The sequence below is a fragment of the Hermetia illucens genome, chromosome 5, assembly GCF_905115235.1.
Source record: "Hermetia illucens chromosome 5, iHerIll2.2.curated.20191125, whole genome shotgun sequence".
Taxonomy (NCBI): domain Eukaryota; kingdom Metazoa; phylum Arthropoda; class Insecta; order Diptera; family Stratiomyidae; genus Hermetia; species Hermetia illucens.
This window is the reverse complement of record NC_051853.1, coordinates 26568328-26587656: the sequence shown is the minus strand read 5'-3', so window position 1 is coordinate 26587656 and position 19329 is coordinate 26568328. Positions and strand designations below refer to the sequence as shown.

At 43.5% G+C, this 19329-nt stretch overlaps 1 protein-coding gene across 1 annotated transcript in view; it reads right to left on the bottom strand.

The window, feature by feature from the left end:
- The window catches only part of LOC119658228 (protein artichoke), a 517332-nt gene that overhangs the window by 363051 nt on the left and 134952 nt on the right, over positions 1-19329 (bottom strand). The window contains exon 4 of the mRNA XM_038065501.1: positions 1886-1907. The gene's annotated coding sequence lies outside the window, so the exon portion shown is untranslated. The remainder of the gene's footprint in view (positions 1-1885; positions 1908-19329) is intronic.

The following is a 19329-nucleotide window of genomic DNA, read 5'->3' as shown; positions in this document are numbered from 1 at the left end:
TGCTGGCTGTCACTTACTGAACGAGCTGATGCTGGGCGAATGTACCTTCAGCGAGATGCTTTAAGAAATGAGGCAGCTGGTTGAGATAAGGTCGGCTCAGAGGTACTGAAGTCCTTCTGTGTGTGTAATCCCGACTCGCGGTCCCGGAAATTTCTTGAGAAGCAAATCATGAAATTGAAGACTTGAAAGAAATGGTAACGACACTTGCGAACACAGTCTTGAGACTTACAGTGACGTTAGGTACTTTGCGTTCGGGAGGTAGATACCGGCCGCAGTCACGGTTGAGACCTGCTTCCTGAAAAGGGCATTCGGGTAGTCGCAAGCCGAGTTCCTCATCTGCCTCGATAATTTACGGGAATCACCGTAAATACGGATTTCTAGCAACTAAATATACCACTGGATGCAATTTCGACGACGGCTAACCGAAGCGCAGTACCACGTCACCTTACAATTTTCAACCCTCTGAGCAGGCGTTGCTTACTGGTCGGGCGCTGAGTTATTGGTTTTCACCGTACCCCATCCAAATATATTGATACCGTACAACTTGCAGTTAACGGTCGCGAAAACCCCTCCCATTCGCACTTATGGCTACAGGCAGGTCGACGTGAGCCTTGGAGTGCGCCGAACTTCTTCGTGCCGATTCATTCTGGCGGACGATAGCACCCCAATTGTGAATTTCCTGTTATACTACGGGCTGTTGGTGAACCTGGAGAACACAGCTTTGGTAGATTCCGCAACCTTTCTAAAGTCGTCTGGAAAAATTTACACCGGCGCAAACGACACTGTTTCCATTGTTTTCGAGAACATCGGCGACCTTGGCACCCGCGCACTCCTCCGAAAATATCGCAACATTACTACTGAAACTAATTTCTCCCAGCCGGTTAAGCATGATGTGCAGGACCACATCACCACTAACGACTCTCTGATCTTCTCAAAGGTGCGTAATTTATCAGCCCATAAGCTAGCTGTTGCAAGAAAAGAATTTGATTATCTAATGAAGCAAGTCAATTGCAGGCCTTCCAATAGCTGTTGGTCATCTCAATTCCATTTGGTCTCTAAGCCAAATGGCGAATGGAGGCCTAGACGTCTAAATGCGCAGACAATTCCAGACCAGTGCCCTATTCCACCTTTCACGGCCATGGATCTTGCCATGGCTTATCACAAAACCCCTGTTGCTCCCGAAGGCATATCTAAAATGGTTTCGGACTCTTCGAGTTCACCAGGATGACTTTTGGCTTTTTTGGCTTGTGCAATGCTGCGCAGATATCTCAAAGATTTATCCACTCTGTCCTACGAAACTTAAACTTCTGTTTCGATCACATGGATGATGTTTTGGTCGCCTTTTCTTCCGTATCTGAGCATTTGAACCATCTCGAGTGCATTTTCTAACGTCGCGACTCATTATAAATGTTGAATGCGAATTCCTACAGAAGTAGGTAAAATTTCTCGGCAAGATGATTACCCCTGACGGAATCCAACCAGTTCTCGGGTATGTTAAACTTCAATCGTCATTTCTTGCCCAAGGACTATCATCACCAAGCGATCCTCAACGCTTACTTATCCCTTTGGTCCCTAAACCAAAGACCAGAAAGTTTGAAGCCGTAGATCTACATTTCACGAAACCATGCTGCTCTTTGACAATGAGTTGACCGAAGTGCGCGATCAACCTGCCTTACTAAGGTAGGCCTAGACCGGATACCAGTTGTTGCGCTGTTGATGATAATGACGAAATGAAGGTTCCAGCCCAGTAAAGTCAACTGAATCGTAGGACGCGAATATCGAAGAAGAAAGAACAAATAATACCACCGTGCTTTGTATCAGTGGGTGCATTGAAGCCAGAATGTCAGTCTGTCAAATTAGACTTCATTTTCATCGGAAAACTTACCTTGCTGCTTGTATGGTCTGATCTGCAAAAAAAGAAAAACAGCAATTAGTAACAATGCCAAGCATGTTCTGTAAAAAAATTATATTCTCCAATTTTGTTTAAGGATTGAGGGATTCCACTTAACGACGGACCGGACCAGTTGAAAAGCAACATGCTTTCGTGGTTGTGGTCCACGGAACCATCCATCCTTGGGCAAGGACCCAATATGCAAAATTTAAGACTTGCGGTTTCGTCCATAGCAGAGGCAACTCATCAGACGCCGCCTCACCTCTGCCCTGGGAGCAGCGTTACCGAAGTGGTTACAAGCTGGTATTTGCTCGTGTTTTTGAATTAATAAAAGGGAGCAAATACCACCTTGTAACCACTTCAGTCGCGCCGCTGCCAGGGCAGAGGTGAGCCAGCGACTGATGAGTTGCCTCTGCCCTGGACGAAACCACAAGTCTTATTATAATATATTCATCATTCTAATAACTTTCCTGCCTACTGATATCTACCCATCTATCTGTGAATTGGTTCGACCACCTTTCCATCTCCTCGCCGTCCCTCCATACTAACGCCTAAAATTCCAAGCCATTAGCCATTATGATGATGATAATACTTCTGCAGAAAGCCGAATTCAAGCATCCTGGCTGGTATTTTCTAAATTTTAATTTGGCTTCCCCAAGAAGCAACCAAACTTGCTTGATCGCTGTACATCAGCAATTTACCTGTACCAATGTTGAAATCTATTCACAGTCGCTTGGGGGGTACGAAAGTCGAAGCAGACTAGCTCGTCTTCTTCTTTTATAGTATTCTCCCATTCAGAAGCGAGATAGGCTTGTCTAGATCGCTCAAAGAGTTGGGATGTACAGAGGCTCTTAAATCATCACTTTTTTGGTCAGCCTTTTGGTCGTTTTTCATAGGCTTCGATGCTCAGGCCAATCTTAGCAAATGAATCCCTTTCAGCTCGAACTACATGACCGTACCATCCGAGGCGAATTGATTCGAGATACTTAAAGCGTTTAGTTCTGAGAGATCCCTCTGATTGACAATAATAGTGGTTATTTTATTGGAGGCGACCGTGCTGCATAGAATGATAATTCCACTTTAGGATAAGTAGCCCGAGGTGAGCTTTACTGTGAGACGTTAGGAAAACATCATATCCATAGATCAGTGAGTAGGGAGCTGGACGTTGGGTGTCTCGAGTGACAGCATCCATCAAAAGAGCAAAGAAGACCAGGGAGAGGGACCTTTATTGGTTAACACTGACAAAGACATGAAGCAGTTTTGATATACCTCCAAAACTTCCAAATTTACTCTTTGGATGGCTTTAAAGGAATCTACCCCACAAGACGAGTTTGTCTGGGATTTCGTGTTGTGCAATGCAAACTAGGCGAGTCTGTGTGACATGCGCTCAAAAGGAGTACAATATGGAGATGGCAAGGTCTTTCTGAGTTTCCAATCCCATTTAAAACTGGAAAACAGGAATCTTGGCCATGGATTTCTATGCATGGTTCTTTCTCATATCTGAGTAAATCCCGTTTCGACTTCTTCAAGAAGGTATCCATGCCTTGCCTATCACAATGTTATATTAAGGTAGAGACTCCCTCCCCTAAAAAGGAACAAAGAAAAATTTTATGATAATCTACGAGATATAAAGCAGAGAAACCTGAATAGAATTATTAAGTGCAAATAATCCTTTGCCTTATACAGATTCACGTCTCACCTTTTTGCCCTCACAAATCAAAAGGATATTTCCCAACTCAGACAACCGCAGGTCGTTCATTCAAATCCAGCTCCAGAACCCCTAATGCAAAAAACCTATTTAATTCCTCCCAGCAACATTATGAATGAGTAAAGTTTGTCGTCGCTCTCCCTAAGACTTTTATCCTGTCAGATACATGACTGCATGTTTTACATCCTCCGCTGTCCACGACCAGCCAGTCGGTCCAGGCGGGTCCTCGCCACGTTCGTTTTAAATCATGAATTTAAATCATCCGTGGATGAGTTTTCAGCCGAAACATGTCCTGGCGATTTAAAAATCTAGCGGTTGCTAGCCTTTTCTAGTTGATAAAACTTTAACTGGTGAGATGAGATTTTAATGTTGTTTTCCAGTTTTAATTAGCGACAAGATCTTGCTGACAGTGGCACCAGCAACAACTAGCGCTGCTCGTTGGACTGAATTCAGATGAGGATTTCGCGGGATTATAAATTTGCTGAGTTGTATCCATGAAGTTTTACAATTGGGTGTTGTACTCAGGTGTGCTATGGCAAACGGTAATTTCTATGGGGTGCTTATAAATAGTTGCAACGTAGTTTTCAACGCTCCCAAAGGGAGGGAACTCTATCTAGAAGCAAATCTGATTATGTCCTGGAGAAGCTCATTGACCGGGCTGCACAGAAATACCATTCGTTATCAAGAGAAGAGGAACCTACGAGGATAAAATTAATTATCCTATTATACTTTTCTAGCAAAAATTAACCTTTCGATACCAACCGTCATAAAAAAATCATCTGGAATCAAGGCAAAAATACAATTGGATAATTACCCTTTGGTGATTTACCCGGACGATATCCAGTCACAATATTTCCCCCAAAGATTCCTCTCATTTTTCCAGAACTTACCGCCGAAAAAGTCACTTAGGAACCACTTAAATCTCTGAAATGGTTTCCAGTTCAGTTCATAACGTTGTTATCCAGATAGACCTGATAATTACAAAACTGCCCCCGTTTTGGAAACAATTGTACACTAGATACACACCAGCTGTAAATATTATCTGAAATTAGATTTTTTTCTGCTAAAACGTCGGAAGTGACCGTCATTCTTCGAATTCATCTTCGGATGGGTCTACCGCAATTGTTATGTCCTTCCTTGGGACTGCTAAAAGCATTCGGCGGGACTTTTAAACATTCCCGTTGTCCTCATCTTGAAGGATAAACAAGACTCGCCACCGGAAAGGGAAACCGCACAATAAGAAATGTGAAGTCATTTCACCAAATAAATATCTTCCCATTGGAAAGGGGGAGGGGGTTAGAAGCGCTTGTAGCCAGGCATGCTGGACTTGAAGTATTGCCTACGGATTGAAAGTGACTTGGGGAAAAAAATTAAATTGGCCAAGGTTCACAAATAACAAAACGAGTCATTATGGGCGGCCTTCAAGTAGCATCTTCGGAATTTTTGAATCTAAGTTTACGAGCTGAGACACTCATTTCGATACACTGAGTTTGCTACTCAGTATTTTCCTTTCGTCAACGATTCAAGGTGTATATTAAAGATAGTAACTAATTATATAAAATGAAAATTACCTAGCAATATATTGATGTTGCCTCACAACGACCAGGGCAGCGTACGATAGAGGGTGATGCTTATTAGGAGCATTTGCTCAGTTGGATATAGCTCTAGCCAGCGAAAAGGATGTAAACCTCTATCGGAAAGGTGGGTCCGGTTCAACTGAAAATCTGACTTTTGTCAGTCCTGCGCTGGCACGTAATATATCCTGGCAAATTAGCGACGACTTCACGTACAGCGACCACCAGACAATCTTTGAACTGAGAACAGAGCCACATGGTAGGAGACCTGGACGCCCGGCAGTCGAAATCCGAAAAAAAAACCAGAATGGTCTGCAAAAGCAATGGATGAACAACCATTTATGGAGGTGTGGCTAGACCAGCCTAGCAAAGCAGGCATCTCCACGGATAGAGCTGTCCATACCCCACAATGCATCGTTAAAACACATGGCGCATCGACGCCTAGGAGATGCTCATTCCCCACTATAAGAACCAATTATTGATGGAATAGCAAACTGGTCGGCCTTAGTTCGATCCGACGAACTAGAAGAACGTCTCAGAGAGCAATCGGTAAGATTAATCAGGGGTAAAACGAGCATACAAGTAGGGGTGCCCGCAAGAACCTCAAGCTCGCCATCCAGCAGAGCAAGAGGAAATTTTTTTGTTTGAGAATGTATGGAGTCCCAGAGTTCGCATCGACTGGATAACAGACCGGACCATTTAGGAAACCCTGTATGAAATTGCCAGTCAACGTGTTTGGAAAAATTAGGTGTTCATCCGAAAAGAAGAGAGATCCCTCGACCGTAAAAGAGGAATAAAGATAAACGATAGACGCCCAAACGAAGAATAGCTTTGGAATTCATCGAAGTTTCATTTTCAGCAACAGGAACAACCAACTCAAAGCCCTCCTAGGATCGACCAAAAATCCGATCGATCAAAAGGCCGGGTCTGAGGTATTCAAAATTTCCTGCGCTGATTGCAAGAAGAATACATCGGACAAACCAGAAGGATCTTGGAAATATGGAGGCGGCAGAGGCTGGTACTGCTCCTTAAAACTGGTAAACCTGCAGGTGAACTATCCTTTTATAGAAACATACCTCTTCTAAACACTATGGGGAGACTGTTGAAGCGGATATTTTATAATAGATTGCTCTCGGTCGTCGAGACGCAAGAAAAACTTTTCAGATTGGCAGTACAGTCAGTACAACTAGATTAACCATTGATGCCAACAAAATGGTTACTGGCAAAAATACAGTTAATGGAAGAGGTTGTATCATCAAATATTGCATGGTGGTGACCCTGGTGATAAACGAAAAACTTAATTTTAAGCAACACATAGCACTTACTGGCCAAAAACCATCCACCACGGGTATGGCTCCAATAGGATGGCGATCGTAAGAGGGTCATGGTATACTTCTAGGTTGCTCATAACTAAGGTGGTCAGCTCTATCTTCTTGTTTGTTGTAGTCCCAGTTTAGGGAAAAGCACTGCATATTTCAGGCAATAGACATAAATTGAGCGCGGTTTACATAAGAATGGCATGAAGGGTGTGTTTTGCCTTCAGGACCGTCTCTGAGGATGCAGCATTCGTCATCTCGGAAATGATGCGATCGGGGCCAAGAGGACTCAGCGCGCGTATTCTTTCAATGTCGGAGGCTCGCGGAAGGAATAGGGGAGGACGTGCTATGACCGGAAAATTTTATACGAAGAGTGATCGCTTGTCAGGAGGATTGCAATACGATGACTCCATGGTCGCAACAATCCAAGATAAACTGCGAAAAGTGGAAGAAGTCCGGAAGGCGCAACCTGTAATTGATCTGCAAAGTCCTCCAGCAGATTTTTTAAGGAGGTCACGTTAAACATTAAAAACGTATTCAATTCAACTATTTGCGAATGCATTAAGAGCTCATTTGCTAAAATGGGTGCCCCACTGAATTCACAAAACTGATCAAAAGTCATTTCTCCGGAAGCACAATTTGGTAATCAGTAGTACCTATAGGGCTCAGTGCTTCGTTCTCTCTTGCAGAACCTGGTACCTTTCGAGATGATTTGGCCATTGTCGTAAGATGAGCAGAATACTTTTCTTTTTGGGTGGGGTCCCGGACTACTGTCTCAGGCGGACTAAAGGCTAAAACACCGTCTAGAATACTAATCCGGAACTATTTAACATGTTACCTTATGCCAGCGAAGTCTCTGATGCAGTGCGCGATCCACATACCCTTCGGTTATCTTTCTCACGATTACTGCCGTGTACAGAGAGCGCAGGCTCCCTCTTCAAAAGCGATGTTTTCCTTAACTCCTTCATTTTTTCTAAAGTATATAAACCTCAGTACTATTCATTGGGCATATCGAGTCGATGCAGACTCTGATTCCAAAAGTAGGGAACTATGATAAATCCTTGAGCCGCCTCGGTGCTTTCAATAGTCCCTAAATAGACTGAATTCGCAACCTTTCAGCGGCAAGGAAACAATCCCACTGCCAAACATTCGTTGAGTGCGCTGAGTAGTAAATTCGGATTATACTTCGATAAAAGTTAAAGGGTCGCTTCTTCTAGTTCCAGTTGGTAACCAGCTTATACTGAAGAACCCATGGCGCCCTATTAACGTCGCTCATGCTTGCAGCGTGCTCTTTGCCTGTTGATTTCGTGGCAGAGTTCCTTTTTTTTCTCTCTTTTATTCCACTTCATGCCGTTTGTCCCTTCCAAGGAAATTTACTGGCCGTCCGGTATCCTCTGCCATTGCACCGTTGACTTTTAAGACTCTGTAGCAAAGGTGACGTCAGGGATAGTGCTCCCACAATCAGGGCTTTGAAATGTCGGTGCACAACCGATGTTTAGGACAAAAGTCTTGTCCTGGCGTCACCTCTGAAATGGTGTAGCTCGAAAATTTGATTGAGCCAAGTCTCACTTGAGGACTGGTCTCCTAAAATTAGAACTCTTCTTCTTCTCTTCCTACCGTATTTCGAATTTCGTCTTCTAAGGGGCCGAATTTATTCTGAAAAGTAGACATAGATTCATTCAGTGTAAGGTAGATGCTGAAAGAAGTTACTTCCCCAAAACGAACCCAAACGAAGGCAGGTCCTCGACCATAAGCTCACACTCGCAACAATGAACTCTCACCCAAATGGTAGCAGTGCCAGGTATATCGGCATACCATGATGGTGAGATCCTATTTAGTACCGCCCTGATCCAGGGACATGAGGCGCATCTGCAGACTGTGGTCCTTGCGAAAAACACAAAATCTTTTCGGACTGGCAAGTCTTCACTTTGTGCCCGGCTTCGCCGCTCTTGAAACGCAAGCGGTAGATGCGCTGAAGATGACTGGAAAAGGAAAGTGGTTTGTATCTGGGTTGGCGGTCGGGTCACTATTTGAAAGTCAGTAATCAGATACTTTTCAGTGATTATTGACGTGAAGCTCAACTTCAAGAGACACCTGGACTACGCCTGAGACAAAGTGGTATATAATAACGTACCTTTAGCAACGATGATGCCCAACCTTGGAAGCTTGACAGATAGCCGCAAATCATTCGGAGCCGGAGTGGTTCGCAAATCATTCGGTTCCGGAGAGTAATCAGAAGGAAAGTATGTACCACTTTCGGAACAACTTCAAATGAGGAGGCTTGTGGTATTCCAAGTGCGATCCATTTGTAATTGAGTTACGCTCTCTGTATTGGAAAACGAAAACTAAATCGGAAATCGAAAAGCCGCTGGAAAAGAGTATTTGCAAAATGGATCCTAGAAGTGTAGATCTGTTCTTTTATTGGGAAGTACATTAACACTCGAAGGGAAGTATCTGTATTTGAAAAATTCTCCCGTTTGCCTTCAAAGTATGTCACGTCCCTCTCCGAACAGTGCTTCTCTAAATTCTGAATTTGTGACCATAAGAAACACGGCCATGAGAGAATTCGGTATCCCGACGAAATTGATAAGACTGACTAGGCTCACCCTGACCAATGTGCGAGGCTAGATAGAAGCGGCAGGATCACTCTCAAGACCATTCGACATCAACAACGGTCTACGACAAGGGGATTCCCTATCATGCGTCCTCTTTAACCTGGCCCTCGAAAAAGTGATCCGAGATGCTGAGGTAAATGCAAGAGGTACGATCCTCTTCAAGTCCACCCAACTACTGTCCTATGCTCACGATATCGACATCATGGGAAGAACCACCCGAGACGTACAAACTGCCTTCATCCAGATCGAGTAGGCGGCACGAGATCTTGTGCTGCACATCAATGAAGGCAAGACAAAATATATGGTGGCAACGTCAGCACCGAAAACCAACCAACCAATAACATCAAACCACGCTGGTCAAACGGGAAGCATAAAGATAGAAGACTTTAGCTTTGAGACCGTTGATAATTTCCCCTATCTATCGTCGAAAATCACAACCGATGACAGCTATGATGATGAAATCCGCGCACGGTTGTTGTCAGCCAGCAGAGCCTATTTAAGCTTATAAAAACTATTCCGCTCGAAACATCTCACCATAGGGTCAAAGCTCTCCCTGTACAAAACAATGATCTTGTCAGTCCTCATGTATTCCTCGGAGACTTGGGTTCTTAGCAAAAAGAATTGCGGACTCTTAACCGCGTTCGAGAGAAGAATCCTCCGAAGAATTTTTGGCCGCTACATAAGGATAGACGATTCCGTAGCTCACATAACGACGAAATCTACGAGCGATACCATGACCGTCAGGATATGGATAAAATCTGGCTCAATAGGTTGCGGTGGGCGGGTCACTTAATCCGTATGGATGAGGATACTCCAACGCAGAAAGTCTATAAGGGCAATATCTATGGTAGAAAAAGAAGACGAGGCAGATCCTCCCTAAGATGGAGCGATGGCGTAGGTCAGGACGCCAGACAGCTTTTGGGGATATCGAATTGGTGGACCTCGGCGCAAAACCGGGATGTCTGGAGTTCCTTATTAAGGCAGGCCTAGACCGGATACCGGTTGTTGCGCCGTTAATGATGATGAATAAATATGTCAAAGGGATCTTCTTTCACCAAGGAGGCGTCAGAAGCTGTTAATGCTGCCTAGGACTGGAAAACCTGCAGGTGAACTATCCTTCTATAGACCGATACATCTTCTAGATACCATGGGGAAACTCTTAGAATAGATAATTTGTAACAGACTGCTCCTGGTCGTTGAGAGGCGGAAGTATGGATTCTTTAACGCTAGATCAACTATTGATGCCAACAAAATATTTACTGGCTTAGGCAAAAATAAAATTCTTAAATGAGGTTATACCAGCAAATATTGCGTTATGGTGACCCTGGAAGCGCTACTTGGCAGTGATGATAAACGAAAAACTTAATTTTAAGCAGTACATAGAGCATATTTCTAAAAAGCATCCACCTATGTATGAGTATGAGTATGGCTCTAGCAAGAATGATGCCGAACATAGGAGGGTCGCCGTATACTTCTAGGTTCTCATAGGGTGGTGAGTTTTACCTCCTTGCTGTAGGCAGTCCCAGTTTAGGGAAAAGCGCTCTATGTTTTAGGCAGCGCACATAAACTGAGTGCGATTTAGAGAAGAATAGCATTAAGGTTGTGTTTTGCCTTCAGAACCGTCTATGATGATGCAGCGTTCGTCATCTCGGTAATGATGCCGATTGGCATCCTGGCAGACGAGATGATGAACATATATAACATTAAACCCACCCCTCCTTTATTGCAACTGAAAAAATCCGAACGGGGGAGATTTATAAGTGGATGGCAATAGTGATTGTCCAAACTGCGACAGTGTCCAAGAGGACCCAGCGTTTCCTAGGTTCATGAAAGAAAGGAGAATTGGGGGGGGGGGAAGTTCTGGCCTTTCAAATGTGCGTTTGCTCTGAACAGTAGACGTGCCTTTGCGCGTTCGATTGTGTCACTGCGTAATGGAACGCCCACTGGAACAGCGGTACCCGATCAAGGTTTATGCAACATATCAAATGCTTCAAAAGGCCTTTAAGGAGGGATGCATTCGGAGATGCCGCGCGGAAGGTGGTACAAGGCCTTCAAGGATGGCCGGGAGGAGGTCATTGATGAGCCTCGTTCTGGATGCCCAACCGTAGCCCGAACTGATGAAAACGTCCAGTGTGTGCGTAAAGTTTTGAGTTGACCGTCGGTTAAGTATCCAGGTAATCGCTGACAGCCTGAACTTGTCGACATTCGCGGTACATGGGATAGTGACGCAGGATTTGTAAATGCGAAAGGTTTCTGCAAAGCTTGTTTCGAAGGTGTTCACGGAGGAGCAACAAGAAGTTCATTGTTACCAATTTCTTGGCCCAGAACAAGACCTCCATGGTGCCCCAGCCTCCCTGCAGCCCTGACTTGGCTAGATGTGATTTTGTTTTGTTCCCCCGACTGAAAAAAGAGCTGCATGGTGGTAGTCGTGAGGCCGCCAAATCACCATCCAGCGTATAAAGCCACCGCTGTTCCAGCCGGCCTTTTGGTCGTTTACCCTCGATTTCGACGTTCAAACCAATCTTAGCAAGTGAATTCTCTTTAGCGCGAATTACATGACCATACCATCGAAGACGCCCATCTAGCAATTTTTTCACGATCGGTGCAATCGCATATCGATAGTAGATATTCTTATTCCGGATGTGTGTCCAATGCAACATCTTCGTCTCCATTACCGCAGGACGCCGTTCATTGTTTTTATAGGCGACCAACACTCAGAACCATAGAAGGCCACAGTGCGGAAGAAATTACAGTAGATTTTGGATCTGAGACGTTCGTTGATAAGTCGATTACAATGAACGCCAGTTGTGGAACGTCACTTCATCCAGGTAGGGCCAATACGTGAAGCAATTTCATAAAGAGGACTTAATTCCTCTGGGAGCACTATCTGCTAGGCTGTTCTTTGATGTGAGGTGGTGCTAAATCCAAGAATATCGTTAAAGATCTTTTAAGTGATTTACCTCCCTGCTGATAGCACTATGCAACTTTTCTGAGTCCTTCTTAATCCAATCCAAGATTCGCACCAGCAATTCACTACTGCCTCTATCATCTCAATTGTAGAAGTCACCCTTGTCATCAGTTCTGCTAGAAGCGTGGCACCATTCGACTGGAACCTTGAAAACGTAAACTTCCTTTTCAATGGCATCATACGAGCCTTCGCACATAGCAAGCATACAGACACTTTTCCATGACTATCTTCTATCTTGCTATAAACGACGGCCATATATATAGGCTGCTTCCGAGGCATCACAAAGTCCATGAAGTTCACGCTGTTACTGCTGTGAATAATGAATCCAGTGCGGTATCCGAATAGATTCATCTCGTCACCCCACTCCCAGCCATTTCTATCATCATTGGTGAAACCCACTGCAGTGGATCACAGATCGCAGCAATATTTAATAATATCTTCCACTTGGTTAGCCTTTCAGTTGGACTATATTTCACTGACTTTAATCGGAAGTCATCCTCAATAGATTCGACAATAATTCTAGTGTGGCAGTATTTGTTTCTCACATGATTTCATAGAGTCCGACCGCTTTTAATTCGGCCGAAATCTCTTTTAGCAATTCAGAAGCATTCGCAACGCACTTTCTCAGGGTGAACCTGCCTGCTCTCAGAATATTAATCATTTACTAGATAAATATAGTTACTTTATCCTTTGTCTCAACTCCGCTTAATAAATCATCAATAGTCTTTGATGGCCTATATAGCAACCAGTAGAAATCCTAATGACACGGCTGCATGTTAATCATGCGGACACCTCCCCAGTTTTCGATGAAGATAGGTTTGTATTTCCTTCATTCCAACATAATCATAACCAAGGTATTCTGCAGCTTGGGCCCTGTATGAAGTCGGTCATTCAAACTGATTCCGGATAAAATCTTTATCGAAGCATCAAACACTGGTCGGACCTTGGCGGTAGTACTTTTCTTTTTGACGACTGGGTGATGGACAAGGGAAGGGATGGACAAGGGCCTTGCCGGTTTCGAATGTCTTAAGTTGTATGTCTTAAGTCGAGGTATTCTTGCATCACTTTGCGGCATGCTATTTGCAATTTCTCGCCCTTATCAAGCGGCTTCTCCAGCTGCCTAAAACGTATCAGCGCCTTCTTTCTAGAGTTTCCTAGTGGAGGAATGGTAGGATCATCTTTGAATGATAATGTGACAGTAAGTCTTCCATCTGCTTCACAGTCAACCGAAGTATCATCTGGAATCTCTTCCGTGTAGAAGAAACGTTTAATGGTTGCGTAAAATTCTACCGTAGATCTGTTGGATACTAACATCGAATTTTCCCTTGCCTTAGCAGGCACCTTGCCGGATAAGGCCCAGCCCCCCAGTTTTCTGGGCAAGTAAAGGTCTTCCCCACTTGATTTGGGCTCTATAGTTTCATCGGAGGCTTCAGAACCAAAAATTAGATCTATGTCAGATTTGGTGTTGAGGGGGTTAGTCCAAAATTAGATGCAAAGTTTGGTGTAATTCGAACTTTGACGTCTTCCAACAATCACTCAGCTTGGTTAGCGAAACTAGAATATTAATAAAGTGTTAAACCACAAGGGGCGCGATAATCGAGTTGGTTGAACTTCACACTCTTGATCTCGATACCTCGGGTTGGCCATGGTCATGGAGGTTTGTATTGCTCCTTTTGCTGTCCTGCCGCTGTTCGCTTAGAATAATATTAAGTGAGATAGCTACGAAACTAAAACTAAAGTACAGTTACATTGAAAATCAAATTGGAAAAAAATAGGATCACGAAAAAGAGACTGTGATGCCTTGTGGGGTAAACACGAGGCGTACGAACCGCAAGCAATGTAAATCACTCAAGTCTAGAAATCCTTATAGCGTAGGAATGGGTTATTTCGCTACCATCCGTCGCGTTGTTTTCAGAATTGGAATAAAGTCTAAAAACGAAAGCGGGAAATCGTCTCCATATTGGGAACTGAATAGAAAATGGGCGGAAGATTCTAGAAATAAATAATTCTAAATTTATCTGAAAATGGCAACAAACTCCGAAAAAAAAGTGGGACACGATGGAAAATGTATTGATGGATAATTGAGATAATTGGGAGGGATCAGTTACCACAAATTACCTCCTTTAGATGGACCCTTGTCCTAGAAGCTGATTAATAATAATGTCATATCAAATTTCATTCATTTGCTTGTAACAAGCATCAATATCCTTCAAGGCTAATGTTTCCACATGTCTGACATCAAAAGCAACGTAAACATGAACTTTTCCCTTTTTATGGAATTCTTTAATAATCTCCGGCCTCAATTCGCCCAATTGCCTGTTTTCATCTCGACGTCACCGAATGTATCCCCTCTTGTTTATCTGCCTCCAATTTTTCATCATCCCTTGGGCTCAATCTGCGTTGATTATATAGTCGGCCATTATGTAGGTCTAAAGGGCGGCCATAATGGGGAAAGTGACATAAGAACATTATCCATAGAAAATGACACCGTTCCTTTTTGCCTTTTTTCCCTTCCAAACTTTGAAGGAATGAAGGATACAAGATGAAATGCAGGGAATAGGATGTGATGAGATGAGATGAAATGAGATGAGATGGTTACTGATGGAACTTTTTTAGTGAATTTGAATTCGACCGGATGGAAAATTGTTGTGTTGTCCCATTTAGCAATTGGTAGGGAACAATACAATAGTAATGCGTTTTAGGATTCCGGGAGCACGACAAGGAATGTTTGTTTATTGTATGCTGTTAAGTGGTTAAGTGATTGGGTGATAATAGTTAGAAGGAAAATGGAGACTAGTTATTTTTATTGTTATTCGGGGTGCTCATGAAAATATTTATATGCATACAAATGTATCTGTAATGCTTACTTCACGTTAAGAAAAAGAAAATAATGTCGTGCGATGTTGGTAAGCCAAAGCAGCAAAGTTTTGGGTCTCATCAACATTAAAGCTCAGAAAAATTAAATTTGCTTTATTTCAACTTTTGGTAGCAGCAATGAATGATTTTTTCCCCAAGTTGGACCGCAACTTTCCAACTTTTCCATACGTAAAAATTTAACGGAAATTGTATCTCCAGTGTAGCATGAAATGCATACTAAGCTTGAACATTATGAAAAAAAAATGGAAAGGCTGATTTTCTTTGATTCGATTTCGCTGTTGTAAATGTTATTCTTGTTTGCGAAACGACCCACATTGGGAGTCAGCAACTGAATGTTACTCGAATTAACATAAAAGCTTTTCAAAATCTCCATTACAAGTTGAACTTGCCTCAGAAGTTTAAGGACAAGTTGTTCTGTTGTTGGTTTTGTATTGGAGCTTTATAACAGATGATTATTTTCGCAGAGAAAGTCGGAACACAGGAATGGTGGTCAAAGGGTAGTTTAGGTCCCAGGGCGAAACGTGGATTGATACACACGATGGAGCATAAAACCTGGGAAATGCTTGCTGAACCAACACCAACAGATCTACTACCAAACTTTATCTCCACCTCCATGCGGTGACCGCTGTGAGGTTTTTCTTATCGAAAAACGGCAGACGGAGAAGGATGAAGGGGAGCCTCCCGCGCCTAAAAACGGGGCAAATTGTACCAACCGGCCCTCCAAGCTGGGGGTTGGATAGGGCTGACAACCTACATGGCAAACAACCTGTAACGAAGCCACAACAGCGAGGCTCCTGACTGGACTGATACATTCTTCGAAGCAGTAGAACGAACCCTCGAAGCCTGTCCCAGATATGGTAACAAGATCATACTTGGGGAATTTAACAGCCAAGTATGGACGCAGCTCGTATTTAGGCGATACGTCGGCTCCCACAGCTTACAAAAATATCCCCATGATAACGGGCTGCGGATTATTCAATTAGCAGAGCCACACCTTATCAACGGTCCAACAACCGGTATCCGGTCTAGGCCTGTCTTAATAAGGAACTCCAGACATCCCGGTTTTGCGCCGAAGTCCACCAATTCGATATTCCTAAAAGCTGTCTGGCGTCCTGACCTAGGCCATCGTTCCATCTTAGGCAGGGTCTGCTTCGCCTTGTTTTTCTACCATAGATATTGCCCTTATTGACTTTCCGGGCTGGATCATCCTCATCCATACGGATTAAGTGACCCGCCCGCCGTAACCTACTGAGCCGGATTTTATCCACAACCTGACGATCATGGTATCACTCATAGATTTCGTCGTTATGTAGGCTATGGAATAGTCCACCCTCATGTAGGGGCCAAAAATTCTTCGGAGGATTCTTCTCTCGAACGCGGTCAAGAGTTCGCAATTTTTCTTGCTAAGAACCCAAGTCTCCGAGGAATACATGAGGACTGGCAAGATCAGTAAAATATTTGACCCTACGATGAGATGTTTCGAGCGGAACAGTTTTTGTAAGCTGAGCTAAGCTCGGTTGGCTGACAACAATCGTGCACGGATTTCATCGTCGTAGCTGTTATCGGTTGTGATTTTTGACCATAGATAAGAGAAATTATCAACGGTCTCAAAGTTGTAGTCTCCTATCTTTATTCTTCCCGTTTGACCAGTGCAATTTGATGGTGTCGGTTCGTCGGAATACCGAATTCTCTCATGGCCGTGTACACTTTTACCCTTGCTATGCTAGCATAGGCGGCTTTAAAGTCGATGAATAGATGGTGCAACTTGTGTCCATATTCCAACAGTTTTTTAATCGCTTGTAATGATAAGAATGGGAATAGGAGATCAAGTCGATCATCCTGAGTGGCCGATAACGACCTAGAGGGCAGAGCTATCCCAAAAATCTGAACAAACATGAGGATTCGAAAGGTAGGAAGTCCTCAAACTACTATTGGACTATTTATGCATCAATATTCATCGTTCCAATCAATTTCATAACAATAATTATAATAAAGAAAATGGAGATAAAATTCAACGAAAAGAAAATAAATAAAAAAAAGAAGAAAAAAAAATAAAAAAATAAGAAAAGAAAATAAAACCAATAACTCACCCAGGACGTCACTCCGAGCTCGGATTGCTGCTGATGTACAAAATTCTAAAAACAATTTTATAAGGAAAACGATTATAAAAAAAATTAATTATTGCTTAAACTCTTACGTAAACAATTACTCATATTATGCTAGAATCCACACGTTTCTTAGCTGTCCACGTCAGTCTTTTTCTATTAGCGAAAATCTTTCTGGGATTTCTCCACAATATTTGACACTCACGATCAATCCCGTCACAAAGTAAAGCACTCCACCGTCGTCTGCCTGAATTCATTCATAATAATTCCTTCCAACTGTCACTTTTTCTTTCTTATTTTTCTTCCCTCCTGTCTGGGCCGCTTCGCCTCCTTTTTTTTCTCTCCTGGCGCACCGCTTCAACACCTTCTCCCTTTTTTTCTGCACCGCTCCAGCACCTTCTTCTTTTCTCCTGCCGCTCCAGCACCTCTTCTTTTCTTCTGCCGCTCCAGCACTTCTTCTTTTCTTCTGCCGCTCCAGCACTTTCTTCTTTTTTTCTCCACAGCCTCACTTCGCGGCTCTTCCCGGTGCTTCTCCAACCTTCCACCTTCCAAGAAAGCCAAACCAAAACTCCCCGTCACAGTTAGATACTAGACAGCTACCTCACTCCCCTTTGCGTGCGAGTACACACGATTTCAAATTGTTTTGCCCTTGAGCATGAGCGAGATGTACCGAAAACCCGATCAGCTGTGTTTGACATACCGCCCGGACTTGCCAATGTTTTGGTGAGATTGGCAAGTTTTTGCTTATGTATAAGTGAATACGTGAAACAACTTTTTGCTATATGGGTGAGCACGCCGTAGTACCAGAATAGCAAAAGTTCACCGGTCTCTCTCTTACCAATACGATTTGACGAAGATTATGCCTTTTCCTTGTTTAGCGTCTCTGATTTGTACAGATAAGCTTCTGCAAGCACATTTGCAAGTGGGGTCATTTTTGTAAGGGTACTGCCTATAGTAGATCTATTGTGTCCCCGTTCTTTTTTCCTGCACCGCTTCACTTCCCGCTACATCGCCTCTCTCACTCGCTAGGCAATGTTGCGGCAACATGCGCATGCGCCCGCGGATGCGGCAAATCATTCGTCTCTTGTCAAGATCAATTCGCCCGAATGCATTCAATAATGTGCAATCTGCGGCGAACATTAAGGCAATTGCACACTATTAAATGCATTGTTTAAACAAATTAATTAAGAAAGAGCCGAATGAGATTCCGCTCCCGTCGCGCAGCCGCGGTCACTACGCGTATAGAGAATATCTGATCTGTTGCTGATTTGCCTAGAGTGAAGCCTCTTTGGTATGGGCCAATGATGTTCTGGGCGTATGGAGCTATCCGCCCTAGCAAAATGGCGGAGAATATCTTATAGATGGTACTGAGCAACGTCATACCCCTATAATTACTGCACTGTGTGATATCTCCCTTTTTATGTATGAGACAGATAATGCCTCTTTGCCAATCGTCAGGCATTGGTTCGCTGTCCCACACCTTGAGCACAAGTTGATGAACCACTTGGCGTAATTGGTCGCCTCCATATTGAACCAATTCGGCAGTAATTTCATCGGCTTCTGGCGACTTATGATTTTTAAGCCCATGAATTGTAAGTATTTGTCCGTCGTCTTCAATTGGCGGGACCTCCAACTCGCCGATATTCTGGTTGTTCGCTCCAATATGCCCATTTTGCCGAAAATCAAATTTCCCTCTTTGTCTCGGCAGGATGAACATCAAGGTGTATAAGGCTTCATCCTGCTGACTTGTTGGTAAGACTTCCGCGCCTGGAGCACAGCAGAATGAAGTATGGTCCTCATCGACATTTCGGCGAACAAGAGTCCACGCCATTATGATCATATGCAATCGGCGATTCTTGTACCTACTTTGGAGTGGTAAAAAAGATGGGATGATTCCCCCAAAGAACGCTGGACTTACACAATTATTCCAGGTGTCTTAAAATGGACTAAACGAAGGCACGGTGAATTTATCTACAACCTAACTCAATTCCTAAGCGGCAATGGAGAGTACCGTGCGTAATTTTATAGCTTTGGGTGTAAGGACTCCCCATATTGCCCGACATGCTCTTTCAATCTTTTCACAATTGTACACACACTAATTCAGCTGTAAACTTTGACTAAAAATCCCTAGTACCTGATGCAAGAAGGCGGGGTTACGCATCAATCCAGCCAGCACCAAAATAGTACCATTCACTAGGAAGCTCAACCTTGATCACCTAAAAGTCATTAGATTACATGGAATAGAGTTGCAGAGTGAATGTCAAATGTTTTGATA